Source organism: Symphodus melops, assembly GCF_947650265.1.
Source record: "Symphodus melops genome assembly, chromosome: 1".
NCBI classification, from domain to species: Eukaryota; Metazoa; Chordata; class Actinopteri; order Labriformes; family Labridae; genus Symphodus; species Symphodus melops.
The window spans coordinates 14,259,007-14,282,529 of record NC_136691.1 but is presented as its reverse complement, the minus strand read 5'-3'; the positions used below and the strand labels follow the sequence as shown (position 1 = coordinate 14,282,529).

The window sequence follows — 23,523 nt, the reverse complement described above, 5'->3', positions numbered from 1 at the left end:
CCTTTTTGACCGGGTCAAACACAGTGCTGAACGTTATGTATTGGACATAACAATCGGGGGGGCGCTGTTTTACCACTTTTTAAAGAACCGTAAAAGAGCTGAGGAGGATAGAACAACAGTATGAAACTGTAAATATTACAATCCTATTATGTGAACGTGTTACAGCACTCAACCCTCTCACCTGGAAGCAAAGAGCCTTCCCAGGTGGGAAAAAGGGGGTCCAACCAATGTAAGTGAATTAATCGATCTTGTGTTAGATTGTAGCAATAACTCCAGCTTCTAGGATTTTATTTTATTAAATAAGCCAAGTGCTTTACTTCAGATTGGTTGTATCAATAATGAGGTAACAAGATGTTTTGCAAATTTCATACAATTTAACTTGTATAAGTGTCAAATCATTTGCCAGCATTTTTTTTAAATAGAGGAAAATACTTAAATAACAGCTAGCAGCAGGTGTTTACGGATTTCAGTGTTGAAACAATTAATTTAAGAAGTACGTTCAAATTAATTTGCCAAAATCAACAGATATGACAAGGAAACATTTAAATCACTGTTTTGAAACATGCTGTGGATCTATCCAGTTTCAGATGCTGAGAGGTCTTCTCATAGCTGAGCACTGCATTATGAACAACTAAAGGTCATATGTAATTTCACTATCTTTAATCTTGTCTAGTACATAGGAATCTTCTGAATTTATGAAACATATATGTTTTTTTATGTTCAAAAAACATTGCAATCTTCTATATCTTTGACTATGCATGCTTTGATTATTTTAGATAAGATCTGATGCATTGAAACATCAAAATCCTAGTTCACTCGGCAATTGGGGCACTTCCAAGAAATATGAACAGTAATAATAAATCAAATGTAGGTATTAAATTATTCCCAACCAACAATAAGGGACATAACATATTAAGAACGCTCTATGACTGAAACTGTGCAAAAGCTATTGAAGATAGTTTCCATTGCAGCAAAAAATAGAGAGGCAAAACAAGCATTAACCAACATTATAATAAAAATAATAAATAGAGGGGATGGGAAAGACAATATGTGCAGTAAGATTTCCCCTGGGCAGGATACCTGTGCTGAGCCAAACTGTGCTGCTGGAAGGCTTTGACTGTTAAAAAACAGCAGGAAGTGTTCGGATTAGCATTGCAAGGGAGTAATCGACTTTCATTAAAGCTGTGAAAAAGCTAAACCAAGGGGAGCTGAGGCTACTATCTGTGTGATGAATGGAACAAAAAAAAAGCAGGAATATGACTTCAACTCCAAACAACAGCAGTTCTGGAGTTGCAGATTGCTCACACAACACTGCCGAAATGCTCCACAAAGTGAGTCTTTTAAATGTCACATTCTCACGCTTCCTGTCTCCCGCATGGCCACACACTCTGGGTCCTGTCAGTTAACTGTGATGTCATTACAGCTCAGACATCATCACACCACGGCTCTGCTCACAAGCAGAACATAAACAGGACTGAAAAATCACCTGCTGAGAATGTGAAATGAAAGCACAGTTTGGTCCTGACAGCACTTCGCTAAAGTGTTCCCCTCTTTGTAGTCTGAATGGAAACATGGTGTATGTGATTAAGTGTGGCATGTACAAAGTGTGCAAAGAAGTATTAGCATGGAAAATAAGTCTGCATTGTGGGGCGTGCAGCTGTACATGACTGTCAGCGATAACAAAGAATTAAACCATGTTTACGAGATGCAAATAAAGGAGAATCTTGATCTGAAGCTGGCAAACAGGTAGTGAAGAGCACATGTAAATTCAACACTAATATTCAGAACATGACTAGTACATAAATATGCATGCAAAGGGACTTCTGAACAGTGCAAGCAATGTTGTGTATCTGATGTCCCAGTAGGAAGACTTAAACTGATGATCACAATTCCTGACATGTAATACAGCTGGCTTAATGCAAAACTGTGAATGCTCGGCGGGACTGTGCCAAATCTGTACTTTTTTCATTGTTTTGCAGATGATGGGATGTTCAACAGAGGCTCAGAGTTTCCTGTCAAAATTCTGACATCTGTTAGATCCCTGATGGTTTCCTTTTTTAAATGAAAGGGCCGACGGCAAATGGCAATTTTCCTCCTGTTGTAATGAAAATGTGCCCAACTTCTACGCTGTGATGTGCCTTAAGTTTTCAACTTTACAGACGTGTTTAACTTCCATAGGTACACTTTGTGTATTCCTGTATGTCCTTCCCACTTCAAATGATTTAGCAGCAGTATGGGTATCCATATGTGCGATATCTCGTCTGTAAAAAGTCAGCAATAGATTTCTGGTATTTTTCATTTTAAGCACTGAACAGATGCACTGAGGTGATGAATACACCTTACTTTGGGAACAAACTTCCCACACAGCTTACCAAGGGATGTCAATCAAAATGTCACAACCCTGTGTGCAGGTGTCTTTGTAACCTTTCACAGTGTGTTCACAGAACAACATCTGAAGTTCAAACTTCAATAGGCATGATATTTTTCTGGACCTTTTTTCCAATTTTTTTCAATAAAAAAATTCTGCCTATGTAGACTGATAAATCTTTTTTTTTTTTTTTATTCCAGGGTGTATTAAAGGTTGATTTCCTCAGTCACAGTTGTCCAGAAAGGCAGAGGCATGAGGCAGCTGAGGTCTTAAGGTAAATAAGGTTGCAAAATACAGCTGTAACTCGAACATGACTTTGAAACTGAATGAATGATGTGCAACCTTACACACACACACACACACACACACACATCAACAGCCGGAGGGAGCTGTGCTGAGACCACAGCGACTGAATGGTCAGTATTTACATCCGTTTCCTGTCCTCATTTGGATGCAGACTACATCAACAAACATAAGAATCAATTGTGAGTGCTGCTGTAGTTCAGAATTTCTCAAAAGTATGTTAATGTACATTTAAGTATAACAACATATGTGTCTGTGTTAACTTGTAGCTGTGTCTGCATTATCATCTTCTGGTAACCTGCAGTAGTGCATTCCTTTTTGGGAATCTGCAGATCAAACACTTGCAAATCGAATAGTGTTGTTCTTTTAGACACAGAATACTGAGACTAACCTTGAAACCTTAAAGAAATAACAAATAAGCACTTTCTGCTTATTTGCACTTCTGGTGAGATGCCAAACCTCATTTCGTTACCCTATACTTGTATATGTGTAATGACAATAAAGTTGAATCTCATCTCATCATCTCAAATAAATAAAGAACCACTCACTTTCCCTGTTTCTTGTTCAGAAATCTCAATTTCCAGGTCCAGCTCCAAATCATTTATACATATGTTTCATCTAATGCCCTACAGTTGTACTTTCTTTCCTGCAGTCACTTCAGCAGTACAGTCATTACCCTGAGAGCAGTCTAATTAGATGTCCAACCTAAAAGAGACTTTTGATGTACCATACATTAGTTGCAAAAACTGCTTCTTCAGTGAGAACCTTTCATGGCCTCAGGTTTCAACATGATTTTTTTTTAAAGAAGTACATTTGAACTCCTCTTTCAGCATGCAATCTATGAAAAGTACTTTAAGTCTTTAGAAGCATCTCTGTTGATGTTGTTAATGCAGCACTGTGTGTTGCCGATATAGAGGTCCAATCTATACAGAAGTCACCTTTTCTTCTGTGCACTTAGTAATAGGATAGAGGCATCATTCAGTGCTCTCAATGGCTCAGGAATCGAGGTTGGATGCCCATTAGTTGATTTTTTTAATGGAAGAAGCTATTGTAATATTTTAAATGTCCCTGTAGGTTTTTTTCTATCTTTTAGTCAAGACAATTGACGATAAAGGAAATCTGTCAGTGTGCACAGTTGCATGTCACAAGGCATACCGTGTTTCTGTAGATGAATGTGTGTAATTAAAATGGGAAAAAAGAGGCAATAAGAATATATTATTATTATTATAGCTTACATCTATATGTGAAATAGTAGTTCCTATGTGCAAAAAAAAAATCGTATAAAATAAATGTTTCCATTTAATAACGACATGAATCACCAACTATAGATGTATTTTTGTATTTCTTTTGTTTATTATCTGTCTTGGTTATGGTTTGTTCGATAAGGACAGATAGTTTACATAAACTGAAAACAGCAATCAAATGCAAGTATGAAAGTGCTTATAGGGGATTCTAATTTGTAGCATTTTCCCGAGCAGGACTTTTGTGTAAATAAAAGATTAAAACATATATAAAAAGAAGAGTCAAAGAGTAAACTGGGAATAGCAACTGTTGTTGAATTTTAAGGTTACAGTAAGAAAACTACCCTGAGCCTTCCAGTTGAAAGACAACCGACTCACCAACTGAGCAGCCAGCCATAACCCTTGTTACTAGTGGATGTTTCTTGTGTCTATTTGTCTTTGTGTTTTGCCTGCCATGTCAGACTTTTTTTCAAATGGGTATTGATGCCTCTAAAAGTAAGTATCGTATTTTAAGTACCCTTTGTTTTGCCAACTTGTTTATTAAATTCAGTGTAAAAATTCAGCATCTGGTGACTTAACTACATGGGACACGTTTAGTATTCTTAGGAGGTAGAGTCTAAAATGTATTTCACCCCACTTTATTGGAAATATTTATCCAACTTTACTCCACCCAGGGCAAATAAAATGTAATGTGTTGTCATCAACCAAACTTCTGCACAGTACACAGCTGTAAAGAATAATTGATTAACTGATTGACAGAATTAACTGGCAACTGTTTTGATTATTGTTGTAAGTATTGAGTAAAGATAATTATCAAATAAGATTTTTTAGTATCTGCAAATATGATGTTGGCACTATTAATGGACAAAAATAACAGTCATTGTCACTTGTGCTTTTTCTTTCAAAACATCTAATTGAATAAATTATTATTATCTGAAAACTGTGGCCTTCTTTAAAATAGTCTCGAGCTCCATGTCAGTCAGCTAAATAGTGGAATCTAATTTTAACATTGATGTATCTAATAATGAAAGGAAAATAACATAAATATTACAAAACAAGGAAAACATGACTGCTCGTACCTCTGAAAACGACTTTTTCCTTTCTTTGCTGTCATATCTACTTTTATCTGTCATGAAGCATCTTTAAAGGTTAAAATGAATATTGTAGTATAATAATTGCAACACTTTCAAATAGAATGTCTTTTTCCCAAGGATTAAACAGCAGTGCTCTCTGTCTCCAGAATACAAACACATTTAAACAGGCCTATTAGAAAATGTTCTTTTCCTCAACAGTTAAACACCAACACAGGACCAAGGACACTTAAAGTAAAGCCTCACTGTGTCTTTACATTGCCCATTCTCTGAGTATGCTTTATAATCAATCACACACTCAATTGGTCACATTAAGCGCGGGGGCCTATTTACTTCGTAAATGAGTATCTGCTCTGTTCATCTGATGTGCACTCCATCTATTGATTAGTTGTCCATCCATCCGACATATGTCTCTCCTTTTCACACACACACACACACACACACACACACACACACAGACACACACACACACACAAATAAACACACACACATTCCTCAAATTGCTTGCTACATGTCAAATCACTTCCTATTTGGGTAAACATGTAATCTTTCAACATCTAGAAATGATTATAAAGAATAAGTACATTATATTGTATATTACGGAGGAATCTCTATTTCACATAATGTGCTGAATTTAACAAGTTGTAGACTGGAACAGCTCGTCTTCTGCACTCCATGTATTGACGTTTTTCTGTCCAATTAGCTTCTATCTTTTGTTTATACACACTCACACAAGTTAACACTGTTTTCTAACTTGAATGTTTTACCCTCCTTATCAGCAGTGTCTGTCTACAATTAAAGGAAGAAAAAAAGGGGTTCTTTAAGAAGTTAGAATTAAGGTGTTCATTCCTTTGGGCTATATACCATTAATTTCACTATAAATTAAGAAATGAATTTTAAAAAAGGATAATCCATACAATGTTCACAAGTGCTTTGCATAAAAATAAGAGCCACCCTTTATTAGTGTTTACTGCAGTCGCATGACGATTTCGCTTTCCCTGAAATGAAGTTATAAAGAGGCATTAAGTGACGATCCCATGGTTCCTGTTAGAGCAGAACTTATCTGATCGACTGTGCAGCTCAACTGTATCCTTCTTGAAATCCATCTGTTTTCTGTCCACGTCTCCACACTGCCCTCCTCAGGGCTCCACAACACTGCTGCTAATGCTGCATGCTGACATAGAGATGTATGTGTAGATCATGGTTTTGTTCTAAAAAAGCGCTCTAGTTATTAGTTGCAGATGTCAATACAGCTTTGAATCCAAGCAGTTTAATTAAAATTGCGGATGTACAGCCTTTTTTTTCACGTGCATCTGCTCTAGTTGGTTTGGTATGCCTGCGGGAGTTTTCACCAACACTACTTGTTTTTGGTTCTGCTCAATATATGTATCCATGGGGAGTTAAGTACAGCTATGTGTATTTGTATATACCAACTGTGCTCCAGTACTATAGCCAGAAACAGCAAATGTTCAAATGTGTACAGCCATGTCAGGCACACTGAGTTTTATCCTCAGAGTAAACATGGCAACGCAGCGTGAAACAACACATCTTACAATCTGAAATTCATTGACAGGATTTGACTTCAGTTCAGCTGTAGTAGCTCATTAACATATAAATAACATGCATAATAAAATGTTTACAAATGACCTGATCCAGTCTTTCATGAGTAACATGTAGAGGAGAAGTGACTTCTCTCTTTTTGTAGGACAATGCTACCAAACAACAACCCCCACATCATCACAGGGTAGAATCAAATGTGATTCATAATGTAACACTTAGGATCAAGTGTTTACCCCTCTACAAAAATTGTGGGAATAAGATATAGTGTTTTCACACTTCTAAAAAACTCCTGATATTTGCAGTAGGCGCTGTTCTGAAATCAGGAGAGATTTGTGTAAGAGTTAACAAACGTTTATTTAACAGTTTAGATAAAGAAAAATATAGCAATGTCTTGGCAAATAGACTCTGTCATGATGATTTCATTTACTCAGAGGGGTAATGAGACCTGTCGCAGGACTGGATAACCCTCTATGGAGTCTAAACACTGGTGGTGGTGATGGTGGTAGAAGTATGCACGATGTTGGGGATTGGGGTTCTGAGGCTGTATTTGACCTCTGCTGTGTCAGAATGGAAGTGAATGGTGCGGAGTAGAGTCACAGCTATCACACTGAAATGACAAACTGATTGTGAGAGAGAGAACAGATTTAAAACTTTGATAGCCCAGATTGATTGGTCCGTAGAGGGTTGTGGTAGAATTTGGTTTGATTATTACTTAAAGCGTTCATAATCTGCTCATCAACACAGCAGCGAGATGTTAGAAAATAACCACTTTTCCTTCTTAAACTTACACTAAGCTCCATGTTTGAAACCAAACAGCTAAGTATATCTTCCCTAACAATGAGATATAGCCTGAAGTTAACAAGGAAATGTATGATGTTTCACAGTAGAATCTTTATCTCAACCACAAGATAGTCCTTTGTGGTTAAGATATAATTTTATGAGTTTGTGGGTGGGGAAAATGTAAGTGCTTAAGATTCTTTATTGAAAAGCTTTCACTGGACATATGCCATCAAATCAACCCTACATTTAAGTGCAAAATCAATACATCATCAATACTGAGACTGTAGACATTCATCAGAGCAGACAGCCTGTCTCCTGATAGCTTCTCTCACTATTACAGCAGGATAATTTAATGCATTTGTGAGATTGGCATTATATAACAGGGGAAGTGATCACACAAACATATTAGACTTGACTTTGATCAAATGTCTCACATTTATTATTTTGCAAACAAATGCATTACAGAGGACTCTTCAGCGATGTTGATGGTCAGGGGGCGATAATGCATTTGCAGACTCGGCTGATAATCAAGTCATTGGTTTAGGGGTCGTTTTTTTGTGTTGTCTATCAGATAGACAATTACCAACATGAGTTGTAGCAAGAGGTCAATGAATGAGAAAGACTTAAAAGATTTAATTTGGCAGTAATTAGATGATGATTCTCTGGGGGTCCACTTTCATATAGTGAAGTTGACTTGCAATCTTGGAAAATGTAGTCTATCATGTGATGACGATGTAAGCCTCTGGGGACATTGGCCAACCTCCAGTGTAGCCAGTTGAGAGTATTATTTCCCTTTCCTTTTCCATGCACAGTTTACAATTTCATCAGCATTTAAAAAAGAACACATGGATCAGATATGTCTGCAGAATAAACACTGACTTGTCGCAGTTCATTACATCCCAGAGAGGAGCACATAAAAAGTAAGTAACACAAACCACAGTATATGAACCTGAGAAGAAAACAACTGTACAATAATTAACTCTCAATAACTGGCCAGTCTGTCCTTGTGAGGAAAACATCTAAAAAATGCTTATTGAATAGAGGTTGGTCAGTTATTTATAAGCCAGAAAGTAAGGAATGTAAGGAAATCCCAACACTGATTGGCAGCATGCTTGAGACATCTTCAGGGATACTGGTCTCTGAAGTTGATATGTGTTGGTATGGAATGGATTGTTATCTGCACTTGCATGCGGATAAGAGCGAAATAAATTGCTGTCCAATTACCTTGAATGGTAGCCCACAGGATATTATTGCAGGTTGCATTCAGCCAAGGCAGTGAGTGTCTGCTTGAGGCTAACTGCAGAAGCACTAAAAGTCACATATACACCCATCAAAAAAGTTTTTTTAAAGCAGAAATTGACATTTTTACAGCCTTTAATACAAATGAAGTAGGTCTGATTAGCTCATGTCTCAGCACACACTGCACAAGGGGGTATTTTTTTGATTACTCATTTGTTTGGATTTTATGAAGGATAAGAGTTATTCTTACATATAGCTAACCTGATTGACAGGATGGTGTGATGTAACAGGTTTTAAGAGTCTTAAAAGATGCCTCAGCTCCAGCTCTTAGCTTGTCATTAGGTTGAAGGAAAGTAAGGGTGAGAAGCATTTCCAGCATGACGTCATTCAGTGATCAGCTTCCAAAGCCCCCAACAGATGGGTGACGTCTCTTAGGCTGCATCCATTAATATTTACAGTCTATGGTTCAGCCTGCATTAGGTCTCAATACAGACTTCTTTTTTTTTTGCAAACACTAAAGCATGCTGATAATACATATAGGACTTCAAACAAATAAAATAAAACAAGCAAATATTTTATTTGTAGATTATATCAACACAGGAAATGTGTGATATGATCCATTGATATAAAACATTAATATAGGACCGTTAACATATATAGAATTAAACAAATCCACCCTCAATACAGTTGTCATTTTAAGGGGCCTTCTGTTTACTGCCAGACTCAGGTTTTATTTTTCAGTTACTTCTGCACTGGATTCCTTGATGCCCCTTCATTAATCAACTCTAATTTTGCAAAAATGCAAACTACTTTCTCCATCCAGCTTTTCTCTCTCTCTCTCTCTCTCTCTCTCTCTCTCTCTCTCTCTCTCTCTCTCTTTCTCTCTCTCTCTCTCTCTCTCTCTCTCTCTCTCTCTCTCTCTCTCTCTCTCTCTCTCTCTCTCTCTCTCTCTCTCTCTCTCTCTTTCTCTCTCTCTCTCTCTCTCTCTCTCTCTCTCTCTCTCTCTCTCTTTCTCTCTCTCTCTCTCTCTCTCTCTCTCAGTCTCTGTCTGTCTTTCCTGTTGCAGCTCCCCCCTCCAGCTCCCTGCTGACAGCTGGATTACCATGTATCAATGCAGTGCCAGGAACTGGCTGCCAGACAAAATCATGTTTTGTCTCATCCCTGGCTACTGCGGAGTGATGAGTGCCAACAGTGTGTGACATTGGGAACAAGACTAGGAGAGCCAGGTGTGACCACAGACAAAGGTGAACGGAGGTCAATGTTTTCTCGTGTATGTTTATATTCAGCCATATATTTATGTTTTTGCAAACACTATGCATCAGCAACTGTCTTTATCAACATGTTGCCTGCCCATAGAAGTTGTACATTTTTGATAGGCTATGTGTGAGTTTTATTTGCACATACAGATATTTTCAGTGTATTATTGTCTGCATTGTGGCCTGTGGAGATGTCTATATGTGCCTGCGTGTGATGTCTGTTCGAAAGTTATAAATGCTTATTGTCCCGCAGACTGTCATGAAATTGCAGCCCGATGAGAAAGATTCTCTGTGGCTTGCAGGGTGAATATTGGATTTTTCCAAAAAGTCAATAAAGGCCTTGATCATTAAAGTGAATAAATATTCTCTCCCCACAAAGCTATTTCAAGACTTGCAGTTTTCTATCGCCACTGTGGCTCTTTTATTATTTACAGTTTTCTGCTGACACACAATCTCTTTCTACACGTTGGCATGTACTGTCTTATATGAAACTGAGAAGAGAAGCAAGATAGGGAAAGTTGCCAATGTTATGAAGACAGCTCTATTAAAATGGATTACCTTTTCCCTCTCTCACTCTCACTCCTTTTCTGCACTCCCAAAAATAATGTTTAAGATTTCTGTCAGGCCGTCTGCAATAGATTGGCTTGTTGTATATATCTGTTTCCCTGAGGAGTAGGAGAGGTTATTTTGGAGCTATTACTTGTTGGTAGTTGGAGGAAGAGATTTGCTGAGGAGGTAAAAACATGACCATGAGGGAATATACAGTATTGTTCTCATTATATGCTCCCCATATAGAAGACTCAATCAGTGACTTGTTTCTGCTGCAGCATGCTGATAAGAGATACACAGAAATAAACCAAAATTAATTATCAGGGAGACGTAAAGTTGACAAAGGCCCTGACAGGCAAACAGAAGGTTTCAGAAGTTCTGATGTTTAGATTCTCAAAATGTCATGTTGAAACTTCTCCAACAGTATATGCCTCTTTATAGTTGATGAATAATTGGAAATGGCATGGGTCATTTTAAATGAGTTGTTAACAAATTGAAGACATTAAGATATATAAAAAATAAGTCAAAAAACAGCTGTCTCTCTTCCTAAAGAAACATTTGCTAAAGTTTTTCTTTTTTATATACGTCTGACCTTCTGTAGAAAATGATTATATAATTTATACATTATGATGAATGAATTTGGGTTATTATGCCATGAAACTCTTTAAAGGTCAACATTTGGATCTTCCAGAAAAATTGAAGAGATTTAAGATTCATCATATTTGCAATTATCCTAATGTATCTCCTTGCATTAAGAAGACGAGACACTCTTCTCCCAGCCCACAGCAGTAGAATAGAAAAAAACACTTATGGAAATGTTTAGAAAAAGCCTCTTATGTATAAACCAATAATTAAAAATAAAATCACAGCTGAAAAATACTCGAAAAACTCTTCAATAAAAGAAATAAAAGTGAAGAGCACATTTGGCTGGACATTTACGTGTCATTGAATCAAAGGTAAAGTATGATACAAGTCCTCAATGCAAACAATGTCCATATAGAAAAAAAGTGACTTTCATCACTGACTATCTGAAATACATCTAAGGCCAGTTGTTCCAGTTTCAGCTACACTTATGAGTCTTTACCTTTATTAGACAAAGACAAATAAAAACTGGGACCTATGATGATATTTTATGACAGTCCAATTTATAGTTTCAGAGATATTTAGAAAAGTTAGTTTCACCACAAAGCACTGCACTTGTTAAACCCTTAATCGTGTTTTTCTCTTCTTCCATTTTAATTGTGTTTTCTAATCATTTCTGCTGGTAAACTGGTAGTTCAGGGATTCCTGTGAGAACAAACTGTAAGAACCAATGATGTTTGCCATCGTCCCTGTTGGTGAAGTAGGATATCCGACGCAGCTTCTTCCCAGAGATGACTAATTGTATCTTGAGAAAGCTGCCCAACTGTTCATCCCTATCTCTGTTGGTCCTTTGCGATATCCCTTCTTCTATTTGCTCACACATTGTTTTAGATTATTTACCAAGCTGCAATCCCCTAAACCCTGAAAGACAGGCGCGGACTGATTTGTATTCATCAGGACTTCTGCTCAACGTGACAGTTGGGAAGGAAAGCAGGAGTGAGTGGGCAGGAAGACGTGAGTGAATGTGTGTTTCAGATAAATATCTCAGAGTTTATGTGCATGTCCAGGTGTGAACACCCCTGCGAATATTGATATGTCTGTGGGACAGCTTACTCCTCCTCCCAGCACCCAGCACTGCCCAAGTTAATTAGTTTATTTATGAGGAAGGCGAGCGGCAAGAGGAGGCAAATGAAGACTTAGTATTGTTACTTATCCTGACAGAGCAGGATAGTGGAGAGATTAACTGTGGGTCCAAGATACAGCTACTGTGGATTGATTACTTCTGAGCAACTGGGAGACAGACTCAACAATTCTTGATTCTAGCAAAGTCCCAATAAACCTTGTATGTCTCACAAGTCACCTCCTCTAAAACTAAAATAAATCAGTTGTCACTGTTTGGGTGCTGAATTGATTCGCTGTTTAATATGCTAAACTCTCATACAAAACATTTTTAATGCCTTCATTTCACCAAGACTTGACACCCGTATTGATTAAAGAGTGAGCCTTTTTACCACTGCTCTCAAATCTTTCAAATAGGGCATTAGTGTCATATATTACTCTGTCCCCAATTCTATGTCTACAGAATTTTTGGGAGTGCCTTCAGGGTCCATCTGCAGGCCACCAGCATTCCTATTCATACAGTACATGCCTCTTAGGTCAGACTTACTGTATGTTTTAATAGAAAATAAGAGCCCAGTAAGGCTTCCAGGACCTCAGAATATTGAAAAAAAAAACAAGATCTTTTAAACTCAGGACAGTGAAATTTCTCTTTAATGCAACTTGTTTTTGCTAAATAATTGACTTAACCTTGTCCAAATCCTTTAGGATCTATATCCTATAAATCTTAATAATGGTATACACACATAACCCCTATATTAATGTCACAGTTTCGTTGATAAACTTGATATTTTCAGCTTTAAGTAACATTACACTTTGAAACGTTTATAAAGCTAACACACAAGTGGATCAAGGAGCCAAATTCAGACTAAACAGTTAGAAAGGACTTTACAAGATCAATGTTCAAATTCACATTCATGGAGTTCAGGATGTGAAGGCAGTCAAAACAAACAGTCCAATTCAAGGGTGCAGAACAGACATTCTGGTCTTAAACAGGTAGAAGGTCAAAACATTGGTAAAATATATCAAAAAGAGAGTCAGGAACAAAGAGGGAAAAAAAGTTGGTTCAGTTGAGTGAACCAAAAATATATATATCACAGCTATCACAACATGGCAGAGTTTTTTAAGGTTTGTTTGAACTGTTCGAAGAAATGTTGAGCAAAGTTTAGAATCTATTCTTTAAATAAATCTTAATGTACCTACAAATTACAGCTATATTGCATCTGTTTTGAAATCCATTTACAGCCTTTGTGTCAAGCTAGATTGGATTCTAAAGTGCTATTGACATGTGCTGTGCCGCAAATCATTACATGTGCTATTTTTTCTCCCCCAATAAACCCCTATCATCCTTCATTTACCCCTGCCATGTCCTCCAGTTGCAGGATGCTGTTAGCTTGCTGAATCAGGAAAAAAGCAGAAGGCAAGCAGCAGAGCAGTTTTCTTCCCAGTTGCTCATCTCTGGCTGCAGATCCTGTTGCAATTAAAAGAAATGGAAACCCTTAAATCAAACACATTTATTTGCACTGTACTCACTAAATGTCACAGATGTTTCCCAGAGGATTAACAACCCAACAGCAGAGACCAAGGTAGAAAAAACAATCCAGCATATTGGCAAAAGGACAAGTCAAGTCTACAGTATCTACGCTGAAGGACTGATTTAATTCAATTCAGAAAACGTTTCAAAGGCACACAGAGCAGTAAATGAACGACAGTGCAGCTATACTAAAAGTTTAGCCAAGGATAAAGTGTCAACAAAAGAAGAAGTGTCAAGATGTAAGTACAAAGTTAAAATTCAAGATGACAAAGATAGATACAAAAGAAGGTATAAGTGGACAGTTGTTGGAGTAAAGATGTAAACAGATTTATATGTAGTAGTGAACAAATGTAAACAGAACTACAGGGCAGTAAATAAGAAATATATATATTACATGGCACATAATAGAACAACACACTAAATATATACTAGAGCTATATAAAAATGATGATATACTGAAAGAATAAAGTGACTGTAGTGCTATGATAGATAAGCTATGAGAACTGATGTCAAACAAAATAAAGTGGAGTAGTACATGAGGTCCAATATAAGCATAATGAACAGTATTAGGGAGTTGAAGTGCAGGCTTGAGGAAAAAACAAACTAAGGTAGGTAGCTAACAATGATGACCACATTATGCAGATTATTATTTTGGAATTTGAAGCGCTGGAATGGTGGCTATATGACCAAGAAGTTTCAAGAGTCTGAGGGCATCTGGTGAACAGGTGCAGAGTTGCAGACCTGGGAAAAAAAAGTATAAGAAAGGTACAGATGAAGCCTGAAAAACACCTTTCTTAATTTCAATGCAGTGTGACTGAGGCCACGCCAATCACAACCATTAAGGTGATAGTAGAATGACAGTTTGATGTTTACATGTTTACATTACCTTTTACCTTTTTCTCTCGACCTCTGTGGCACATTGCTTTTTTTCATTTTTCTTTATCACTTTTTATATTATGGAGCTGCCTCTATTGTATATGTCATCATGACATGTTCCAGTCATGTAATTGAAGTTATTCTGGTAATGCACCCGGCACTGCAGGCTTATACCTGCTGGAGTTGTGTGGCCTATATACTTTATATTCTTAAGATATTGTTGTGTATCTGTAGCCATACATGTTGACATACTTAGATAGATTTTTGCCCTTTTGATTGAATTTTAGTAGCATTTTATGAGCTCAGTGGCATTTTATGAACTTTGAAGGCCATTTTCCCCGTAGGTCTTGTGAATTTCCAAACCTGACATGAACTTATGAACCTGCTGAATCTAGTATAGCAGACAGTTCATTTACTGCCCTCTTGAGCTTTCCTGCTCAAACTGAAGGCTGACAAATAGGACTCAACACTAATAAGAGCAGGTGATTGAAGGTTTTGAAAGCAGACAATGGATGTTGCTTCTGAGTAACTGATGCACAGGTAAACAGACTCAAAAACTGCCACTGTTTTCTTTCAAATGATCTACTGGCCAATTACTCATTATACAAGGACTTTAAGGAGAGGAGCTCGAGATAAAATGATCAATCAATTCTTGTCCTTGCTTGGTACTGCTAGACTGGCAGTACCTTGGATACTTTAAAAGCAGCTTTGAAATGGATCTTTTGTTCGCATGCAACCACCGTAGTTCAGTCAGTGTAGGAGTAAATGTTCCTCTATTGGCTGTAGAGCTGTGGGAACAGCAAGTGCTGTCGTTCAGCACTCTATATTCATAATAGACAATCTGTATTCAGGCTGTACAAGTACACAGAGAGACACTTAAACGAGCACATGCACACACACACACACACACACACGCGCGCGCGCGCACACGCTTAAGAATGACACAAACTCTTCAATATTCCAGGCCATTGTCAGAGGTCTGACGGAAAAAACCTTTGCTACAAATTACTTAGAAAAGATAGGATTTGAGAGTATGAATGCTGTCAACGCAACGTTGTAATGGGTTTGATTCCTGATACATGTTTGAGGTAATGACAAAATGCTTAGTGTGCAGGCAAGGTAATGGATACAATCTGTTTTATTTTAGCACATGTGCCAATTTGGAGTTGTTGTAGTGAGCTTGTTGGGCTGGAACCATCTCTGGTTTGTAGAAACTGACAGTAATGAGCACATCAATGAGAAAACTGAGATTTGCCCCCTCAGCCCTCCTGTCCGAACCTCCTGATGAATTGAAGTCTCCAAAGACACTCACATCCAGGCGAATTTATAGCTATAATATGACTTCCTCTGCTTCCATCAATACTGCTGAGTGGAGGCTTTGGAAGCCAGCTTATGATTGAAGAAATAAAAACACGTGCTGTTAGTCAAGGGTTTGATAATAGAGAGGGATTTCATATCTTCAAACGTCTTACTTTAAATAAAAAGACCTTTAAGAAACAGTTGAATTTTTGGAAAAAGCAGTCTTCCCTTTTATGCTGACAATTTGATGAAAACATCAATTACCCTCCCAAGTATGGGCAATAACGTTACAGCTCGGAGACGATTTGCTTAGCTTAGCTAAGCATAAAGATTAGAAAGAGGTATAAACAGTTAGGACTACTTTTAAAGCTTACATAAAAATGCTGTCTTGTCAAGTGACACATTTAGAATGTTTATGACCATCTGTTGAGTCAGGGGGGTTTCACACCAATTTTTTTTAGCTTTTTGCATTTTGCCCTTGTGATCACATGGCAATCTTTGAATGCAGGCCAAAGCACACTCCAAGGCAGGACTTTCTGTGCACCACTTAATATAATAATTAAATTGAATGCATTTCATGTAATTTGCTCCTGGGTTTGTGTTTATGAAATTCATAAAGATGTCTTTGGACTTTACGAGAAAAATGCTTACATTCACTTTCATTTTGACAATAAATTCGAGAGATTAATACCACTTGGTTGCCTGCAGAATAATCGTGATGCTACAGCTAGCATGTTATTATCTTTGTTAAATACTTGAAACAGGAATGAACATCTAGCTACTAAGTTTGTAGATGCTTAATGGCAATTTTTTTATCCTTCGTACGGTGGCCAGTGAGGGTCAAATGCTCAGCAGCTGATGAAACGACAAACATTTAGAAAAAAGCAAAAAAGCATATTCAGAAAAGCTTCACATTCAAAAGCAAATGCAAAGACACAAATGCTCTGCAAAAAGGCAAAATAACTCCATAAGCATTAACCAGGCTGCAATACAGGGAAAAAAAAACGTAAGTAAAAAAAAACACAGCAAATACAGAAATCCGCTGCATAAAGCAGGGGGATAGATTGTAGATGTATATAAGTCATTATGTTTGTAGCCTGTTCTGTGCACGGATAAGTGAATGCTTACGTGTAAATGTAGGCCATTATCTGATAGCAATACACATTCATTGACCAATGTATAAAATCATTCACTTTGACATGTAGGCTACATCAGCTTCTGCATGCACTTACTGTACATGTTCGTATAAGTGCCTCAAACCTTAAGTCTGGAGTTCGACTCATCAAAGTAGAATCTGATTCCCCAAAAGCTGAAAATGCTGTGCGGTTTTCCAAATGTTTGCCGTATCAGCAGTTGCTGAGCATTTGATCCCTTCCGGCCACTGTACTATAGGCTAATCTGACAGGCTGTTATGTGTAGTGTACAACTTTACAGATGTTGTCGTTATAGCCATCACTAGCTTTTAGCATTCTTTTGTGACTGAACTTTACTTCAGGAGACTCCATTATACTCAGATTGTTTTCTTGACACTGAAAAAAAACTGCAATATTGATAAAGGCTTGGACGCATGAGTCACTTTAACAGTTATATACAGCCAGAAATGTGTCATAGACATAGAGACATGCCGGCCATAAAATGGATTTGTTTGATCACAGAGCGCAGTGTAAAATTGGCTGCCTGTCACATTTCACACATTTATAACTATGGCCTTATTCTAAGTCCCTTGGAAAAGCAGTCATGTCTGGGCATGTAGCATGTGTTTGCATGTATAATTGAGTGTTGTGGAGAACATATTGAACAAAATACGGAGACAGAGAATCATACACATACGTCATAACCGTCAGGCAAATAACAGGACAAGTGACATTTAATTTCCAAATCAGACACCAGCCGAGCAGTAATGGCAATAAAGTCATAGCGATAATGAAATCTGGAGCAGGGGCTCAAACTGAGGTTTTGGAGCTGTATACAGTATGTCTGACTGTGTGCATTCATCCACTCACTCACTCACTCAGGCACACTGTGGGCACATCCGAGTTAAATTAATATCCAGCCAGAGAAGCCTCTAGTGAGTTCCGGCAGGGTCGGTTTCATTCAGAGAGACATATGCAATCAGGCTCACTGTAAAAAGTGACATTTCACTTAATTTTGCTGCATTGTGACCAGATAATACATGCATACACTGAAGAGGGCACCTGTCGGAGCGCTCAAAAGAAAGCAATATCAGAGATTTCTCCCCCTCCTGATAAACAGATTAGTTCAGATTAGCTGGTGACAATATTTCTCTTCCCGCAGGCAATCATTTTCTATCATTGTCTAAAATTTCTACATTTTTTCATGAATTTAGGTTACAAGGGTATTGTAAATTGTAAAACATGGAGAAAGTTCAGGTATTTATGTGAAAAGTCTAGAAATGTTTGTTAAGTACTGTATATTATGATAACCTGCAAACCCAATGTATAACATAATATATAGTGTTTGGTAAAGAGTCAATGTTCATATTAAATGATCCCTTTATTTATGCAAGTGTTTAAATAAAATAAAATCAGATTTAAGACTTCATGCTCACAGTCTAGGTAAGAGAATAATAAATATGAGCCTTTACTATCATTGATTTTCCTCGTCTACAGGTGATGTGAAGTGTCAGTTATAATCTCCAGTCTGCTGTGCAAATGGGAAACTTATCTCCTTTCACTTGTCCCCACTTTAATAATGATACCAATTAAGGATTCAGATCAGGTAGGTGATTGAGCTGTTGTTATCTCCATGGGGTAAACAAGCTTTCTTTTCTTCTCATCCCTTGGCTTCATTAGCAAGCAGAACATACAGCTGAATCCCGACACCCACAAAGACATGAATCTATAGCTCAGAGTGGACTCGCAGATATAACCATGCGGAAAAACAGACACAAACACCGACTTAATATTTGATGAAAGGCTTTAAAGGCAGCATCAGTCCCGGGGAGATGGCGACAGCAGAATGTTTACCTGCCTCAATCTGGATCTTTGCATTTCATGTAAGTCAAACATATGGGAATGGATGGATTGCTCCAGTCCATTTCGAACAACTGCATAGAGAAGCTATGAACGCTTTTTGGAAGGGGACAAACAGGATACACAGTTCCTGCAAATGAAGAAAGATACACTATTGCATGCCCAATACAGTTGTGGCAGTTCTACATGTATCTGGTTCTGCCTGAAGTTTCTGCCTATTAAAAAAAAAGGCGTTTATTCCATTCCACTGCTGCCTGATGTTGACAGGTGCTTTCATTGTGGTGGATAAATGTTGGGTCATCAGACCTTTGATTCTAGATATTCTGTACACACTGATGTCTGTAAGCACCGTTCACTACAGTGCTGTTCGCTGCCAGTCGAGTCAATGCTCCTGTTTCCACATCATGCAGCACGGTCCACCTCAGAAGTGTGCCAGCAGAGCCACTCCGCTCTGCTCCATTTCAAATATGCACTGAGGTTATTTTTGACAGATCGTGCTGCAAATCATGTTGAACAGAGTAGATGGACCTTTACAGGAACTCAGACGAGGAACTGCACAGAGCATCCGCTCAATTTCTAAAGAATACACAATATGAAGAATCCCAATTCTATATTCCATTACTTTATTAACATAAGTCAAAATTGACATAGTGGGGCAGAGTGTGTACTGCAGGAGAGGACAAAACGTTGGCACTGATGGAATGCAGCAGACATGGACTATGTGTAAAAAAAAAAGGAAGAAACTTCTTGTGCTTTTATGTTACAAACAGATGGATCCAATATTGTGAGGATTTCGAACAGAAGGAAACCTTTGTCCTATATGGTTATTCACTTGATATGCTACTTGATTCTAATTTCCTCAATTAGACTTAAACTTCAAACAAATAAAATACATGTTATATACTCACAGTGCTGTAAGTATAAAACATGTATTTATTTGTATTTGTTTTGTTGCTATTTATAACAATACTGTTTGTATTGCCAATGATTGTATTATAGGTTTGTATGTTTTTATTGTAGTGTTTTTAAATGTCTAATGCCTTTCTTTGCCTTTACATTTTTAAAGTAAACCCTTTGAATTGCTTGAATTGAATTTTAAATGAGCTATATAAAGAAAGCTACGTGAAATAGGTAGCTTTAGGCATAGGTAAATAGTTACAGTATATCTCAATATAATAATTGCAGTTATAGTAAACCTTTAACCTTGAGTTTTCCAAACTCCTAGCTTTCCTCACCTGTTGCCAACACTAAAAACCTTTTATAAAGCTGACATTTTCTCTCTCCCTTTTGTAAATGTATGACACCAGACAACCCCTCCTCTTTTATCACCTCATCCCTCCCTATCACTCACCCCCTCTCTGTGTAAAGTGGAAATGCTTTTCATGCTTCATTAAGACCAGCAGCGAGTTTCCATTTAAATCCATTACTGATCAAGCTTAGTGATACACAGTGGTGATGATGTTCTCATAACCCCTTTTAAGATTTCATTGCTTCTAAAATGAGCTCTGGTGTAACACATAAGTAATAATGGCATGTGGACCCCTGTGTTACATTACTGGGCTTTTCGTGGATTTTCATTGGGGAAACACAGTGCTTCATGTAAATCTCTTCAGAGGAATGCACTGAATTCTGCGTCATAAAACCCCCATGTAACATTATATGTCATCAACTGCTGAGGATGCACACACTCCCAAGAGTAAAATATCTCAAACCATCTACTCAAACAGATGAAGGACCCCCTGTCTCTCTTCTGGTGAAGCTAGTAGGAGAGAGGGCTGTACCGTTTATTAACACTGATAAACCTCCTACCTGTACATTCTCATTTTCTTTACCTTTTAATAGGCCCAGGTGATCTGAAATCCATTCTGCCACAATCAGCCACAGTGATTTCTATCTCTTCCCTCTTGCTGCAAGGCTAAATTAGGCCTCGTACATCATCATTTCCTCGAGCTTTAGCAGATGCTCTGAGCAGAATGAGGTGGGGAAGGGTGTATCGAATTAATCTAAATAATTGGTCTTAGCCTGTTTGAGCGGGGCTCTCGTCGTGTTCTCGGACAGCGTAATGAAGTTGCGACCTCTCCTAAGATGAGGCTGGACGTGCGGTCGGCCCTGGCTCATGTGAAGCATGTGTCATAAGTATAATTAAGTGGTTACAACTGAGGTGAGGGAAGCTGCAATGACAGTGTGGCCCTGACCTCAACTCGTAAATCATCATCTTCATGCTGCTGCCTTCATCTTAATTATAAATAACACCGTCAAGTTCCAAGTTTCTGATTTATTGTTTTACTAACAGAGGAGTTCAAATGTTTTTTTTTTCATTTTCTTAAATGTATAATCTGCAAACTAAACAAAGTATTACTGTTATTCAAAAAAAATGGTAGCCATATTGCATGCTCAAGCAATCTTTCAAACATTGCAGCTTTCCTCACCTGTTGGCAGTGGTCTATTGGTGTAGAAACTGGCTGGGATTGGGATATGAGCCATAAACTAGCTTTACAGGATATTTGAAGTTCACTTGTTACCTTATTTAAGCATTTAGGAAGTTTTAAATAATAGCCAAATTTAAAACAACATTAGTGATCACTTAAAAGTAAAGTAAATACTTTTAAATGATTGAAGTTTTACCCTCCAAAATGGTCATTTCCATGTTGCTAATAAGTAGAATATCAAGCTAACCTCACTCTGCTTCACTCAGCTAAGCTTTAAAACCTATTTCAGGTGCTTGAGCATTCAACTTTAGCACATCTTTCATGTTTATTCAGGTAGTATCTTTTTTATTCATCTTTAACGTTTCTTTAACGTTTCCTGTATGAGCTATATCACAGATTTAAACACATTAGCTCATTTCCTTTTTTGTTTTCTGCCTCTCAGCCGCCTATGACATTTTTGAAGTAAATGAGTCTTTCAGGTTCACTGTAAAGGCACAAGGACAAGCAAACAACTAGGGCTGAAATCAAATTACCGTCACTTTAAATAAAATGCATATGTTTAGTTAGTGGAAGCATGAAACATGGTTTTAAAAATACTGATAGTGGAGAGGGATGTCAGAGAAATGGTTAAGAAATCATTACTGAATTGCAAACCAGAGACTGATGTTTATTAATTTATTAAAGATGTTGGTGCAGATGTACTCACTTTGGCTGTTTAGACTCCCCAAATTAAGCTCTGAAAAAACACATATATATATATAAACACATGAAATAGCCATCAAATCATGCATGACATACTGTACGTCAAAGCACATTCACGGATATACCTATAAATAGGCCTCCAACATGGAAAAATATGGAAATTTGCTCATAGAACTTGCACTTTGAAATGTTGACACTCAGCCAATTGGGGATGATTTTGCCCTTGATTTGAAGGAAAAAGTACACAAACTGATGAAAAAATAAATATAGGAAACAAACTTAGGCCACTGAAGCAAATCAGACTGCATGGAACATTATTTCTCACTTGCATTGTTGGAAGAACTGAAAGATTATGCAACTAATATGGCGAAACAGAAGCAACAATGTATATTTGTTTCCATGTGCCTTGTGTCTTTATATACAGTATGTAGCCTATGTACATAATTTAACATTTTTACATCTTTAGAGAGTTTGCATCAGCAACATACTTTCCTCCTGTGATGCAAGTGTACAGTATATAAGAGAGGTATTATTTCATTATATCTGTACTTGTTGGTTTTCCTAGGCAGTATAATGAAGCTGTGGTGTGAAGTCTGCTGTGAGCTCTTTTGTGAGATGTACTGAAGGCATGAGGGCTTGAGGGAACCTACATAATTTACACCGACCTACCTTACTTTAATATTTGACGTTATATTTTTTCTTTATTGATTTTGTTCAATCAAACTTTTTGATAATTTCTCACTTGTGTCAGATGTTTCTTTCTTCTTTGAAATTGTGTGATTTTCTTTTGTATGTTTTGTTAATATATGAAGTTACATATGACTGAATGTTTGTGAATATGTTGAGAAAGAAGTACAGATTTGACTTGATGTTTCAATATGAAAGTCTTCTGAGCATTGTCTGTAGCACATTGTTGTCATAAATACATTATGTTCAAGGTCACAAAGGGGTCAAAATAAATTATTTGTTCTCTTGTCATTTACCTTGTTCTTCCATGCAACTCAAATTATATATATTTTTCTTGTTTGCTCCCATCGTTAAAGGGATACTTCACCCATTGAAACATGAATCTGTATTAACATTGGGTCATAGATGTAGTAGAAATGTGAAATACATTTTAAAGTTGGTGTCTTCTTGACCTGATCTGATGTTGTTTGTAAAGTTTTTTTTTGTGATGAAACGCCACAAGAGGAATGTGATGTCTGATCCTTTCCTTTCCATCTTGGAAACAGACTCTGTCTGTGACATGTCTGTGTCCATAGGCAAACAGTGAGCAGTCCAGCCCAAGCTCCTCGTCCTCGCTGCAGCCAACAGGCAGGTCTTGTGTCTCAGCTTCTGCCGCCTCCTGTTTCTCCCTCCATCAGCCTCAACCGCTTGTCGCTATAATGCGGTTTGTAGAGATCGTAACATCCAATTTGAGAACAAGATCTTCAAAATTCCCTTCATCCAAATCGGTTTAAAGTTGAAACATATTTTTTTCGCTATTTTCGGTTCTTCCCAGCTTTCTTCACAAAGCCTGTTAGCATAGCTTCAGAGCAAGATGGCGGACAAAATGGCTTTTAGATTCTGGCTGTAAAGTCCCACACACTGATTGGTTATGGTCTG

The 23,523-nt window shown here is 37.5% G+C and overlaps 1 protein-coding gene across 1 annotated transcript in view; it reads right to left on the bottom strand.

Moving 5' to 3' along the window:
• The window catches only part of dll4 (delta-like 4), a 250,962-nt gene that overhangs the window by 80,282 nt on the left and 147,157 nt on the right, over window positions 1-23,523 (bottom strand). The gene's annotated exons all lie outside the window — the stretch shown is intronic.